This window comes from Euprymna scolopes, chromosome 25 (assembly GCF_053919585.1).
Source record: "Euprymna scolopes isolate OS-2025 chromosome 25, ASM5391958v1, whole genome shotgun sequence".
Classification (NCBI taxonomy): domain Eukaryota; kingdom Metazoa; phylum Mollusca; class Cephalopoda; order Sepiida; family Sepiolidae; genus Euprymna; species Euprymna scolopes.
This window is the reverse complement of record NC_136506.1, coordinates 44,407,002-44,421,060: the sequence shown is the minus strand read 5'-3', so window position 1 is coordinate 44,421,060 and position 14,059 is coordinate 44,407,002. Positions and strand designations below refer to the sequence as shown.

At 31.0% G+C, this 14,059-nt stretch overlaps 1 pseudogene; it reads right to left on the bottom strand.

The window, feature by feature from the left end:
* Positions 1-8,347: 8,347 nt before the first annotated feature.
* Positions 8,348-8,481, bottom strand: LOC145247663 (U2 spliceosomal RNA; annotated as a pseudogene).
* Positions 8,482-14,059: the final 5,578 nt, after the last annotated feature.

Sequence of the window (14,059 nt, the reverse complement as noted above, 5' to 3'; positions counted from 1 at the left end):
TCATTTCGTGTTTACTTTCTTAATATCTCATTCTGCGGTTTCGGATTATGTTACTAACGTAAAGTTCATTTCTTTAACACTGTTTTTGTTTCTTTGTGTTTCGTCGATATTATTTGGTAAGAGTGTTTTGCAGAAAAGCCAAGAAACGACTACCCTAAAAAATGAATATACAAAAATAAATTTTACCATAGCCAATATACGTTCAGTTAATCTTTTGTATTGTTTTGAAATAGTTTTTAATGCTTTTTACTTTAAATAATTTCAGCAAACCGAAATTAAAACGAAATTTAAGGCGATAACAAATTAAATGATTTTTTATAAACTACACATGCCATAATCGAATATTGCTTCAGCACAAAATAACGGAAAACATTAAAATATTTTTATAAATATTCCTAACGTTGACGGAAGTCTCTTAAATTGTTCACACCGAATGCTCAAATGGAAAACGGGGCTCTTCATTTCAAAGTCGCTGTCATTTTGATTTTTTTAAACCGGTTCGTGAATTAAAGATTTACTGTTAAAAACTAGTTAAAATACAAACCAATGAACTTTTCTACCATAAAATTAACTGCTATTCACTATGGTAACATATAATTCTTGTATATATATATATATATATATATATATATATATATATATATATATATATATATATGTGTGTATATATATATGTATATATTAAGTAATGTGATTTATAATTTAAAAATTTAAAAAAAAATTAAAATTTAATAATCAAATTTTAATCAAATTAAAAATCAGTTTCATAAGAAGGAACAACAAGAAAATCAATTGTTGTTCCTTCTTATGAAACTGATTTTTAATTTGATTAAAATTTGATTTTAACATTTTTTTAAATTTTTAAATTATAAATCACATTACTTAATATTGAATTAGCTCTAGGAGCTTTTTATATATCTAAATTACAACGAGCACTTTCTATTTCCTGTATTTTAATTAAACTAGTAATTTCACTGTTACATTAAAATACACTTAGCTCTTTAGACTATTGTTCTAATCTCCTTTAAATTATATATATATATATATACATATATATATATGTATATATATATATATATATATATATATATATATATATATATATATATATATACATAATATTTTCTCTTTGTAAGGAAACACCATTTTGTTGGTCACTCTTGGCTACGAATGGAAACAAAGTTGATATAAAAAATATATTTTCGTGAACATTATCTTTACTTTCATCATGTTTTGCTTAGGGTAAACATTTTGTAGTATCAACCCCTATCTGTTTACAACCCCCTTCTTTTCATAACCTATCATGCTTTCATCAAAACAGTCCATTTTCTGTATGCTGTTTTTGACCCCAGTCAACAACGGGTACTCCTGCTAGTACATATATATATATATATATATATATATATATATATATATATGTATGTATGTATATATGTGTGTGTATATGTGTGTGTATAAATATATATATATATATATATGTATGTTTATACCTTATCTGTATATATATATGTATGTATATATATATATATATATATATATATATATGTTTATATCTTATCTGTATAATCAGCAACTCAGATCAACTTACTTGGACGTTTAAATCGTCCAACCGCTTTGTGATTGCCACTTGTAAAAAAATGTGTCTACTTACCTATTTCATAGCTGTCTTGTCTTAGGTCCGATATTAGAAGCCACTGCTACTCATTGAAGCATACACAAGACCAACAATATTCTTTGTTTTTAATTATTTATATATGCATATATATATATATATATATATATATATATATATATATATATATATATAAATGGACTCTCCCGTCGATTTCGACGTATGAGGTTCGGACAACCCATATTTCTAAAACTCATTTATGCTTTTTAGTCCAGCAAGGGACTTGCAGACAAGGCCACAAATAGAACATGAATGTGGATTTAATACTGCAGATATTGGTGTGGCTGGTAGTCGTTTTGCTCTTACTCTGTTTTCTTTCAGTTGCCAAGCTTTCAGATTGAAACCTCTGGAGTACTTCATAACACCTTGATCTCCATCCTTTTCAGTCATTCACCTTATCTTCAAGATTCCTCTATGGTATGTTCATTGCAGACAAATTACTCTTCAACTTGTCCTTGTACCTAAGCCAAGGCGTCCGACAATTCTTTTACCACCTTCAAATTGACTGTACATCGCAATTTTTGGAATTCTGTCATCAGGCATCCTCAATACATGACCAGCCCACCGCAATTGCGATTGAATAAGGAATAATTCAATGCTAGCTATTTTGCATTTTGTGAATAATTCGGCATTTGATACCTTGTCGCGGAGGCTAAGGCCACATATTGAGCGTAGACAGCTTTTGTGGAAAACGTCCAGCTGATTAATGTGATGTATGTATGGAGTCCATGACTCAGATCCATAAAGAAGAATGGAAAGAACAACAGCACGGTAGACAAGGATTTTTGTGTCTAGTCGAATACCCCTTTCGTTCCACAAGCGATGGCGAAGATTTCCAAAAGCAGAAGTGGCCTTAGCAATCCTGTTGACAATTTCATCATCAAGAGAACCACCCTGGTTCACCTTGCTACCAAGGTAAGGTAAGGACTTGACATAATTGATATCATGACCGTCGACTTTCAGCTTGCGCGCAGGAAATCTATACTCTTGTGGATTTTTCTTTACGCCTTTACTTTGTTTTGGGGTAGGGTGTGGCTGATGCACTACCTCAGTCTTCCTTATGCTAATTGTCAGGCCTAAGGCCTTGCACGCGGCTGAAAATAGATCAAGAAGAACCCGGGCTTCCTCAAAGGACGTGGCTACCAGTGCAGCATCGTCAGCGAAGAACAAGTCGCGAATAATTCGCGATATATATATATATATATATTGCTTTTTTAGCACATGGAAGGTCTTTTTACTTACTTTAACGTGTTTTATAACAATGAAAAATAATTTTAATAAAATAAATTGAAACTGCTTAAAATATAAATAAACATTCTCTATCTATCTATCTCTCTCTCATTCTCTCTCTCTCTCTATATATATATATACATATATTTATCTATCTATTTAAATATTATATAATTAAAAACACTAATTTCTTGCATGCTTTGGCGTTTAAACCGTTTATCCTGTTTGTGAATTCCAGTTTTCCAAGATTTGTCTGTTAGCCTATTCTATGTCGTTTTCTCTTACGTGCGATATCAAAAGCGACTGCTGCTATAAAAGGTGTACATAAGGACAACAATATTTTTGTGTTAACTTATTTGAACGTGTTTTCTTACAAATAAATGCAATTTAACAACGTTGAGTCTATCAAAATGATTGGAATATAAATATACAATACATAACTATAATCATATTGATAACCATAATAACTTCTTTTAATGGCGCTCCTTCGGATTCTGACTATTTCTTAGGCCTTACTTAAAAATATGCCATCTTCGAGAAAGTGTGAGGTAAAATGCTGGGTTTAATAGTGCTTCTAGTTGTTTCTCCCTGATTTTAAGTAGTGCTTGTAGTAAAGATATGTCAATACTTGAAGGTAAATTGCTGCCGAATTCCTCTACGCGTTTACCTTGTAGTTCTGTGACGTTCAAAACCTGTGCAAGATTTGCAAACGTGCAGTCGACTTCGGCGATACATGCTGTGCTTGGCAGTGTGCTGCACAGGTAAGCGAACATACCTATAAATTCAATTTGAATTGATAAATTGCCACCTGGGTTCCAACATATTTTCCCGGGATAGGCTTTTTTTTCTTTATATAGATAAAGGTTTTGCAGCATACTAATTAATAAAATCACACGTGTGAACCCAAATCTACAATGCAAGTTCGAGGGCGCCAGTCAGGAACTTGACAAAACACTCACGTATGTCGTGTATGGCTTCGTTGCCAGGTGGTTTTGTTTAGTTTTGTTCGATCAAGCGACTTGTACTGGATACATTGCTCATAGCCAAATCTGGAGCATTCGGTATCAAATCACTATTGTGAAAAATACGTTAAAACAGAGGATCCAGATACAGAGTAGCTAGAAAATTCCGTTTAACCATTAAATTTGTCCTCGCCGATAGCCATATCGATATTTTGTTGAGATGAAGAAATCCGAAGCTCACATTAATGCTGATCGGTATTAGGAGTCTATGATAAGGTCAATTCGATATCAACTCTATATAAACCCGAGACCGCATGGTCAAACTCTTCCAAAGCTAAGTTTTGCCATTTTCTATCTATAATTGTGAAATCCACCTGTCTTGATATCGCAAACACTTATGTATTGCAGACATTATTTTCTATTCATTTATTTATTTTTCCAGGTTTAACTAAATTTCTGAACATCTCAACTGCACTTATCTTTCTTTTGCTCTTTTTTTAGTTGTTTTTCTCTCCAAATTATATCTGTACTGTTAACTAAACACTGAAAAATGCTTTTTCTCAGCAGTATGCATTATTTCTTTACCGGTCTAAACTTAGTACCTAAGCCAAATTATTCTACTCTTAACCAGTTTTTAAACGGGTTCTTCCAACCTAAAGTTCCATTACGGTATCTTATAAAAGTAAAGCTCGAATGCTCAAATCATTGACTATTGAGGTTAGATAAAACACACACACAAAAAAAAAATCCACGCATAATTATATGAGGGAATATTATTTTCAAATATTCTCCTAAACTGGGAACAGAGTAACGGTATTATATAAGCTAACATGCTCGAACATTCTCTATCGAGGTAGTTAAACAAACGAAAAAAATAAAATGAAAGCATTGTGGAATTTAAAAAATAAAAAATAAAAATACAGAACCCAAGATGCCGCCCTATCCCCCAGCACCTCCCATTAAGTACCCGGCAAAAACCAGTTAGGACGACTAGTTCTTCCCTTTTCCTCGATATGAACTCGAAACCGTACGGTCAAACACTTACAAAGGTAAGTTATGCCATTTTCGATCTATACTTTTGAAATCCATCTGTCTTGAAATCGCAAAAACTTATGCATTGCAGACATTATTGTTTATTCATTTATTTTTCCAGGTTTTACTGAATTTCTGAACATTTCAACTGCACTTATCTTTCTTTTGCTCTGTTTTTCTGTTGTTTTATTCTCCAAATTATATCTGCAATATTAACTAAACATTGAAAAATGATTTTTCTCAGCAGTATGCATTATTTCTTTACCGGTATAAACTTGTTCTAATCTTAACCAACTTTTAAACGGGTTTTTCAAACTAAAGTAATATTTTTAAAAATATACAATTGCTTTAATTGATATTTTTTATAATATCTTATGTTATTGATATTTCTCTTATTAATCATTCATTTATATCCACATATTAAGCTCCGGCCTTATAAATTTCCATATATAATACTATTAATTTCCATATATTATATTAAGATTGAGAAAATGCCCCTCACAAGCTTTGCACCATAGGTTAACAAGAACAGAGGTCACATACCAAGTAATTATATCTAGGCTATTAGCCACTATCTTATATAACTTACCAACGTTATTTTAGGCATATTTAGTCGTTATAATAAACTCCTACATCGTATTAGAGGAACAACAGTATCAAACCCCCAGCCGTCTTTAGAGGAATAAGTTGCCATTTGTCCCTTTGATTATCAAGTCTTTTACTATCAACGAGAGGAATTCGGCACTTTCGACAGAGATGGGGTTTCACACTTTATAACTTGATCATAAACACATACACATACCACAACATTTTCCTTTTCCGACACATAAATATAAACCTCAACCTACTGATAATTCACACAATCTGATTGGTTTAGTCCAACCATCCTTATATTTCGGTATTAATATATTTACTACATGAAAAAAACACTTAAAATATTATAAAAACAATGCCACCCTATTGTCTTAATAAAAGAACACCTAAAGTATTTTTCAAAATGACGTCGATCTCTACAGGAGATATTATTGCTTACAGAACAAAAAAAAACAAGTAAATCCATATTAACCACTGATACTTTGATTAATTGAACAAACGTGCATAATTAAAATATAATTATTTCCACTGCCAGGAAACACTCCAGCCATCAAAATCAACACAATGTTGCCTGGTAGTGGAAATAATTATATATTCTCTCACACATTCTTAAAAAATACTATATATATATATATATATATATATATATATATATATATATATATATATATATTACTAACTAGCTCTACCGAAGTATTGAGCACTGTTGAAGTAAATACTTAAGTTTTACGCATAAATTTATACTTTCGTATAATAATTTATGTGAGTAAATGTAGAAGTTATATATATATATATATATATATATATATATATATATATACGTATTAGATTAATTAAAATAAAACTAATATCAATAAAAATCTTTGAGACGGATCGAGATATATCTATGTGCCACAAATTTCTTTCAATTTTACATTCAATATATCGTAGATGTTAATTGTACTTATACACTTATGCTACAGTGCTAAATCGTTTTTTTTATATAAATCGTAGCTGTTGTTAAAGAATTATATTTTGCTACATATCGGCATACGTTGATAAGGTAATGTTTTTAATCTAAATACATCTAAATAAATCTTTTCATTTTTGCAGAACGATGGCTTATTTTTTTTTTAATTTTATACTACATACATCTTTTTTGATGCAATACGTCGTAAATGTCATTAATAATAAAATGGTTGCCGTCACATCGAGACATGTTTATGAGCCTACTTTTATTTAATTGCACAATTACATTGTATATAGTATATAGAAACTATAATAATATACTAATGTTACCGTGCAAAAACTATTGTGTTTACAGAAATCCGTGATGTTGTAAATGAATAATGTTTTGCAACATACCGACGCATGTTTAAAAGTTAATATTTTTACGCTAAATAAATATGTTTTTATAGTAAGATTGACAAAGATTATATATACGCGTAATATTTTTCAGTTTCAATACATGCTAGATGCGTTTGATAATATTTTTCGGCAAACTGACAAATAAAATCATAAGCAGGCAATGTTTTTTTTTATCTAAATAAATTACAGTTAAAATATTCCAAGTCTCATCACGTGTGATCATGGGACCCTTTAAACTGCCTTGTTTTTACTGTTATAAAGATGTGTATGTGTGCTTACGTGTGTGTGTGTGCGCACGTGCGTATATATATATATATATATATATATATATATATATATATATATATATAGAAGTACTTTATGTTGTATGTAACTTTATGACTAGTATATGCACCAACTAACACATTGACTTTCTTATATATTAAAAATCTCAATTTAAATAATAGGCCGATATTTTTAACCATCTATATATATAAAAGGCAAAAATCGGTGTGTATGTATGTATGTATGTATGTATGTATGTATGTATGTTTGTTTGTAACGCTAAAACTTTTGAAAGACGGAACCAGAGTTGACAAATTTGGTATCATATTGCACCTTGATCACCCGGATGACAAATATCGAAATTTCACGTCAAACGGACCAGTAGAAAGGGGTCAACTGATCGTTTTTCTCCTAGGGGGGCCCCCCAAAAAACCTGTCATTTTAACGTTATTCAATACGTGTCACGTGACGTGACGTCAGCTCAAACTTTTGACAGACACAACCAAAGTTGACAAATTATGTATCATATTGAACCTTGATCACCCGCATGACAAATATCGAAATTCCACACCAAACGGACCATTAAAAGGGGGTGAACTGATCATTTCTCTCCTAGGGGGGGCCCCAAAAAAAACCTGTCGTTTTAATGTTAATATTACATAATCCAAAAACGCTTAGTCATGTCACGTGACGTGACGTCAACATCCAGTAATGGCGAACAAATGTAAACAAACACTTTGTTTTACCGATACTTTTGTAATTTCTCTTCTGCTTTGTTCTAGAGATTATTAAACTCCAATGACAATGTCTCCAACGTATTTAACTGGTTAAAAATAGTATTTATACAAGAGTTTTAACGAAAAATATCAGGAAAAAATGTACAGGAATAAAAAAAAATTCAGCTTTCAAAATATTCGTCGATAAAAAAACCGATCTTTATATTTACGCTAGCCATTTTGTATATTACCACGTGACCTGCTATCTCTTAAACTGGAGGGGGGGGGATCCACTTGAATCCAACAAAACCAGTAATTTTTTTTTTCTATTATATATACATCATTTTCTATAAAATTAAGTGTAGACTTTATAATTAAAACAAAAAATGTTATTCATACTAAAAAAAAAAAACGCTTAGTCATGTCACGTGACGTGACGTCAACATCCACTAATGGCGAACAATTGTACCTATTTACTATGCCTCCCCACGGGACAGAGTTAGACACCAGGGTCGTTTTTTATCGTGGAGAAAAGGTACAAAAATAAAAATTGTCTCAGTCGTGGAGGATTTCTCCTCCACCGAAAGAGAACAAGAAATAGAAGTGCAGCATCTGAAGAACAGATACTACACTTTGATCTTGACCAAAAGGCCAAGAATGCGAACATTTGTAAATAACAACTTTTTTCACAAAACCAACACCGTCTTTCTTTTTTTTTCTCTCTCTCTCTCTCTCTCACCCACTTACTCTTCCCTCTCTCTCACCCTCTTTCTCTTGACGTCACACCACTGTTAAACTGTGGGGGGGGGGACACATTCCCAGGCATTATCTCCTATAGATGCACATTTTATTAGAAATTCAGCTTTCAAAATATTAGACGATAATAAAAATATAAAACCGACACCCTCTTTCTCTTTTCTCTCTCTCTCACCAACTTACTCTTCTCTCTCTCTCACCCTCTTTCTCTTGACCTCCTACTACTGTTAAACTGTGTGTGTGTGGGGGGGGGAAGAGGCAGCTTGAAAACCAACAAAAACAGTGCACAGTTTCCCAAGCATTTGGGGTGGGAAGGGGGGAAAGAAGCCGAGTGCACAGTTTCGTGTGAGAGAGAGAGAACAATTCTCAACCTATATACTCAACAAATTTTTTATCTACAGATTTGAAAGTTTGTATATAGGGTATTCAGACATATGGAAATATATCTAGCATAATCTATCTATTATATCTATAAAAGTGAAAATGTGTGTGTGTGTGAGGTAGCCAGAGAGAGAGAGAGAGAGAGAGAGAGAGAGAGAGAGAGAGAGAGAGAGAGACAACAATTCTCAACCTATATATTCAATACATTTTTTATCTACAGATTTGAAAATTTGTATATAGGGTATTCAGACATATGGAAATATATCTAGCATAATCTATCTATTATATCTATAAAAGTGAAAATGTGTGTGTGTGTGTGTGTGTGTGTGTGTGTGTGCGTAAGAGAGAGAGAGAACAATTCTCAACCTATATACTCAACGTATTTTTATCTACGGATTTTAAACTTTGTATATAGGGTATTCAGACATATAGAAATATATCTAGCATAATCTATACATTATATCTATAAAAGTGAGAATGTGAGTGTGTGAGAGAGAGAGAACAATTCTCAACCTATATATTCAACAAATTTTTTACCTACAGATTTGAAAATTTGTATATTGGGTATTCAGACATATGGAAATATATCTAGCATAATCGATCTATTATATCTATAAAAGTCAGAATGTTTGCGTGTGGTTGTGTGTGTAAGGTTGCGAGAGAGAGAGAGAGAACAATTCTCAACCTATCTATTCAATAAATTTGTTATCTACAGATTTGACCATTTGTATATAGGGTATTCAGACATATGGAAATATATCCAGCATAATCTATCTATTATATCCATAAAAGTGAGAATGTGTGCGTGAGAGAGAGAGAGAGAGAGAGAGAGAGAGAGAGAGAGTAAGTACAATTCTCACCCTATATATTCAACATATTTTTTATCTACCGATTAGAAAATTTGTATATAGGGTATTCAGACATATGGAAATATATCTAGCATAATCTATCTATTATATCTAGAAAAGTGAGAATGTGTGTGAAAGAGAGAGAGAGAGAAGAGAGAGAGAGAGAACAATTCTCAACCTATATATTCAACTAATTTTTATATACAGATCTGAAAATTTGTATACAGGGTATTCAGACATATGGAAATATATCTAGCATAATCTATTATATCTATAAAAGGTAGAATGTGTGTGTGTGTGTGTGAGTGAGTGAGTGAGTGAGTGAGTGAGAGAGAGAGAGAGAGAACAATTCTCAACCTATATACTCAACAAATTTTGTATCTACAGATTTGATAATTTGTATATAGGGTATTCAGACATAAGGAAATATATCTAGCATAATCTATCTATTATATCTATAAAAGTGAGAATGTGTGTGAAAGAGAGAGAGAGAGAACAATTCTCAACCTATATATTCAACAAATTCTATCTTTACAGATTTGAAAATTTGTATATAGGGTATTCAGACATTTGGAAATATATCTAGCATAATCTATTATATCTATAAAAGTGAGAATGTGTGTGTGAGAGAGAGAGAAAGAACAATTCTCAACCTATATACTCAACAAATTTTTTATCTACAGATTTAAAAATTTGTATATAGGGTATTCAGACATATAGAAATATATCTAGCATAACCTATCTATTATATCTATAAAATGACCATGTGTGTGTGTGTGAGAGAGAGAGAGAGAGTCAGAGAGAGAGAGAACAATTTTCAGCTTGTGTGTGTGTGAGAAAGAGAGAGAGAGAAAGAGAGGAAGGAAAATTCTCACCCTATATATTCAACAAATTTTTTATCTACATATTAGAAAATTTGGATATAGGGTATTCAGACGTATGGAAATATATCTAGCATAATCTATCTATTATATCTATAAAAGTGAGAATGTTTGTGTGAGAGAGAGAGAAAGAGAGAGAGAGAGAACAATTCTAAACCTATATATTCAACTAATTTTTATCTACAGATTTGAAAATGTGTATATTGGGTATTCAGACATATGTAAATATATCTGGCATAATCTATGTATTATATCTATAAAAGTGTGAATGTGAGTGATGGAAAGAGCAAAAAATTCTCAACCTATATAACCTATAAAAGTGAGAATATGTGTGAGAGAGAGAGAGAGAGAACAATTCTCAACCTATATATTCCACACATTTTTGGGCACAGATTTGGAAATTTGTATATAGGGTAGGCAGACATATAGAAATATATCTAGCATAATCTATCTATTATATCTATAAAAGTGAGAACTTGTGTGTGTGTGTGAGAGAGAGAGAGAGAGAACAATTCTTAACCTACATACTCAACAAATTTTTTACCTACAGTTTAGAAAATTTGTATATAGGGTATTCAGACATATGGAAATATATCTAGCATAATCTATCTATTATAACTACAAAAGTTAGAATGTGTGTGTGAGAGAGAGAGAGAGAACAATTCTAAACCTATATATTCAACAAATTTTTTATCTACAGATTTGAAACTTTGTATATAGGGTATTCAGACATATGGAAATATATCTAGCATAATCTATCTATTTTATCTATAAAAGTGAGAATGCGTGTGTGTGAGATAGCGAGAGAGAGAGAGAGAGAAAAAGAGAGAGATAAAAATTCTCAACCTATACATTCAACAAATTTTTTATCCACAGATTTGAACATTTGTATATAGGGTGTTCAGACATATAGAAATATATCTAGCATAATCTATCTATTATATGTATAAAAGTGAGAATGTGTGTGTGTGTGAGAGAGAGGACAATTGTCAACCTATGTATACAACAAATTTTTTATCTACAGATTTCAAAATTTGTATATTGGGCATTCAGACATATTTCAATATATCTGGCATAATCTGTCTATTATATCTATAAAAGTGAGAATGTGTGTGATAGAGAGAGAGAGAACAATTCTCAACCTATATACTCAACAAATTTTTTATCTACAGATTTGAAAATTTGTATATAGGGTATTCAGACATATGGAAATATATCTAGCATAATCTATTATATCTATAAAAGTGAGAATGTGTGTGTGTGTGTGAGAGAGAGAGAGAGAGAGAGAACAATTCTCAACCCATATACTCAACAAATTCTTTATCTACAGATTTTAAAATTTGTATATAGAGTATTCATACAAATAGAAATATATCTAGGATAATCTTTCTATTATATCTATAAAAGTGAGAATGTGTGTGTGTGTGAGCGAGAGAGAGAGAGAGAGAGAGAGAACAGTTCTCAACCTATACATTCAACAAATTTTTGTATATAGGGTATTCAGAAATATCGAAATATATCTAGCATAATCTATTATATCTTTAAAAGTTAGAATGTGTGTGTGTGAGAGATAGAGAGAACAATTCTCAACCTATGCACTCTACAAATTTTTTATCTACAAATTAGAAAATTTGTATATAGGGTATTCACACATATGGAAATATATCTAGCATAATCTATCTATTATATCTATAAAAGTTAGAATGTGTGTGTGAGGTAGCCAGAGAGAGAGAGAGAGAGAGTAAGAACAATTTTCAACCTATATATTCAACAAATATTTGATCTACAGATTAGAAAATTTGTATATAGGGTATTCAGACATATGGAAATATATCTAGCATAATCTATCTATTATATCTCTAAAATTGAGAATGTGTGTGTGAGAGAGAGAGAGAGAGAACAATTTTCAACCTATATACTCAACAAATTTTTTTATCTACAGATTTGAAAATTTGTATATAGGGTATTCAGACATATGGAAATATATCTAGAGTAATCTATCTATTATATCTATAAAAGTGAGAATGCGTGTGTGTGTGAGAGAGAGCGACACAGAACAATTCTCAACCTATATATTCAACAAATTTTTTATGTACAGATCTGAAATATCACATTTGTATAGAAGTAGAAATCTTGATACCTACTCTGATACCTAATAAAAGAAAGGACACTCTTTAGGGCGGATTTTGATTATAACAAGTCACTAATTAGAAATTATAATAAACATTCTAATAATTTAAGAATTTTACCAAAATAAAATTGCATGGTAATCACCCAATTTCTGCCACAAAATTTTGATTGGCAGAACTCATAAACATAAAATATATATTTTCTAATTTCATCTTTTTTTTTTCTTTTTACATAATCTGGTTTGATGTTTTCCCAAATATTCAAATCACTATATTTTGCTGCTTAATATCAAATACAGCAACTGAGTTATTTTTATGCATCAAACAATTACATTTTCTCATTCATCCAAACTAATCACTGAACATCAATTTCATATTTTCTTCACTAAAATATTACTGTGCTTGATGTCATCAAGTGGAGCGGATCATTTTTTTTTCATTTGTTCACACATTTTTCCAATTTATATATATTTTAAAGATTCTTAGCCTATGTCATTGCATACCAATCTGTTTATTAAAAGTTAAGGTTCACTGTAAACACATATGTTACACCAAAATAAAAACGCTTCAGATAATGTCTTGATATTCAATTCAGTTTCTCACATGACATCTTATGAAGTTAGTAGAAATGTTACAGACTTTTGAATCTCAAACACTTTCAATACTGTGCACTGATATTTTCTTTTTTGCTATATAAGCACATTCATGATTTTTTTTACAAACGTTAAAAACTTTCACATTGTGTAGCAATATACTGAAACAATTATAAAAATATTTGTTTTTATTTTGAATGATGCAGGGCATCTGAAGAGAGATTTTTCTAACAAAATGAAAGTATAATTTTTAGCAATAGGTATCTAGGAAAAGGCCACTACATATGTTATAAGTTCCAAATTTCCACAACCTGGCCAATACTGGTACATGCTAGCAAATTTAGATTTGCAATTACAAAATATGATTCTAATTTTTTCCTTTGCTCTTTATTCTAACACTACACTAAGTTTACTGTTTTATTTCGCTACAGTTGATATTGTGTAGAACAATAAGAAAATCATAGTGAACAATGCATTCAACAAAATTTCACACACATTTCTAGATACCTATATCTAATAAGTTCAAAAGAAAGGACACACTTAGGGAGGTATTTTGGTGGTCAAGTCACTAAAAAGAGATTAGCTGGTTTCCCGGCATAGCCCAGGATATAATAAAGATTGACTGAAATACATGTTCTAGCTGGTTTCTAGGCG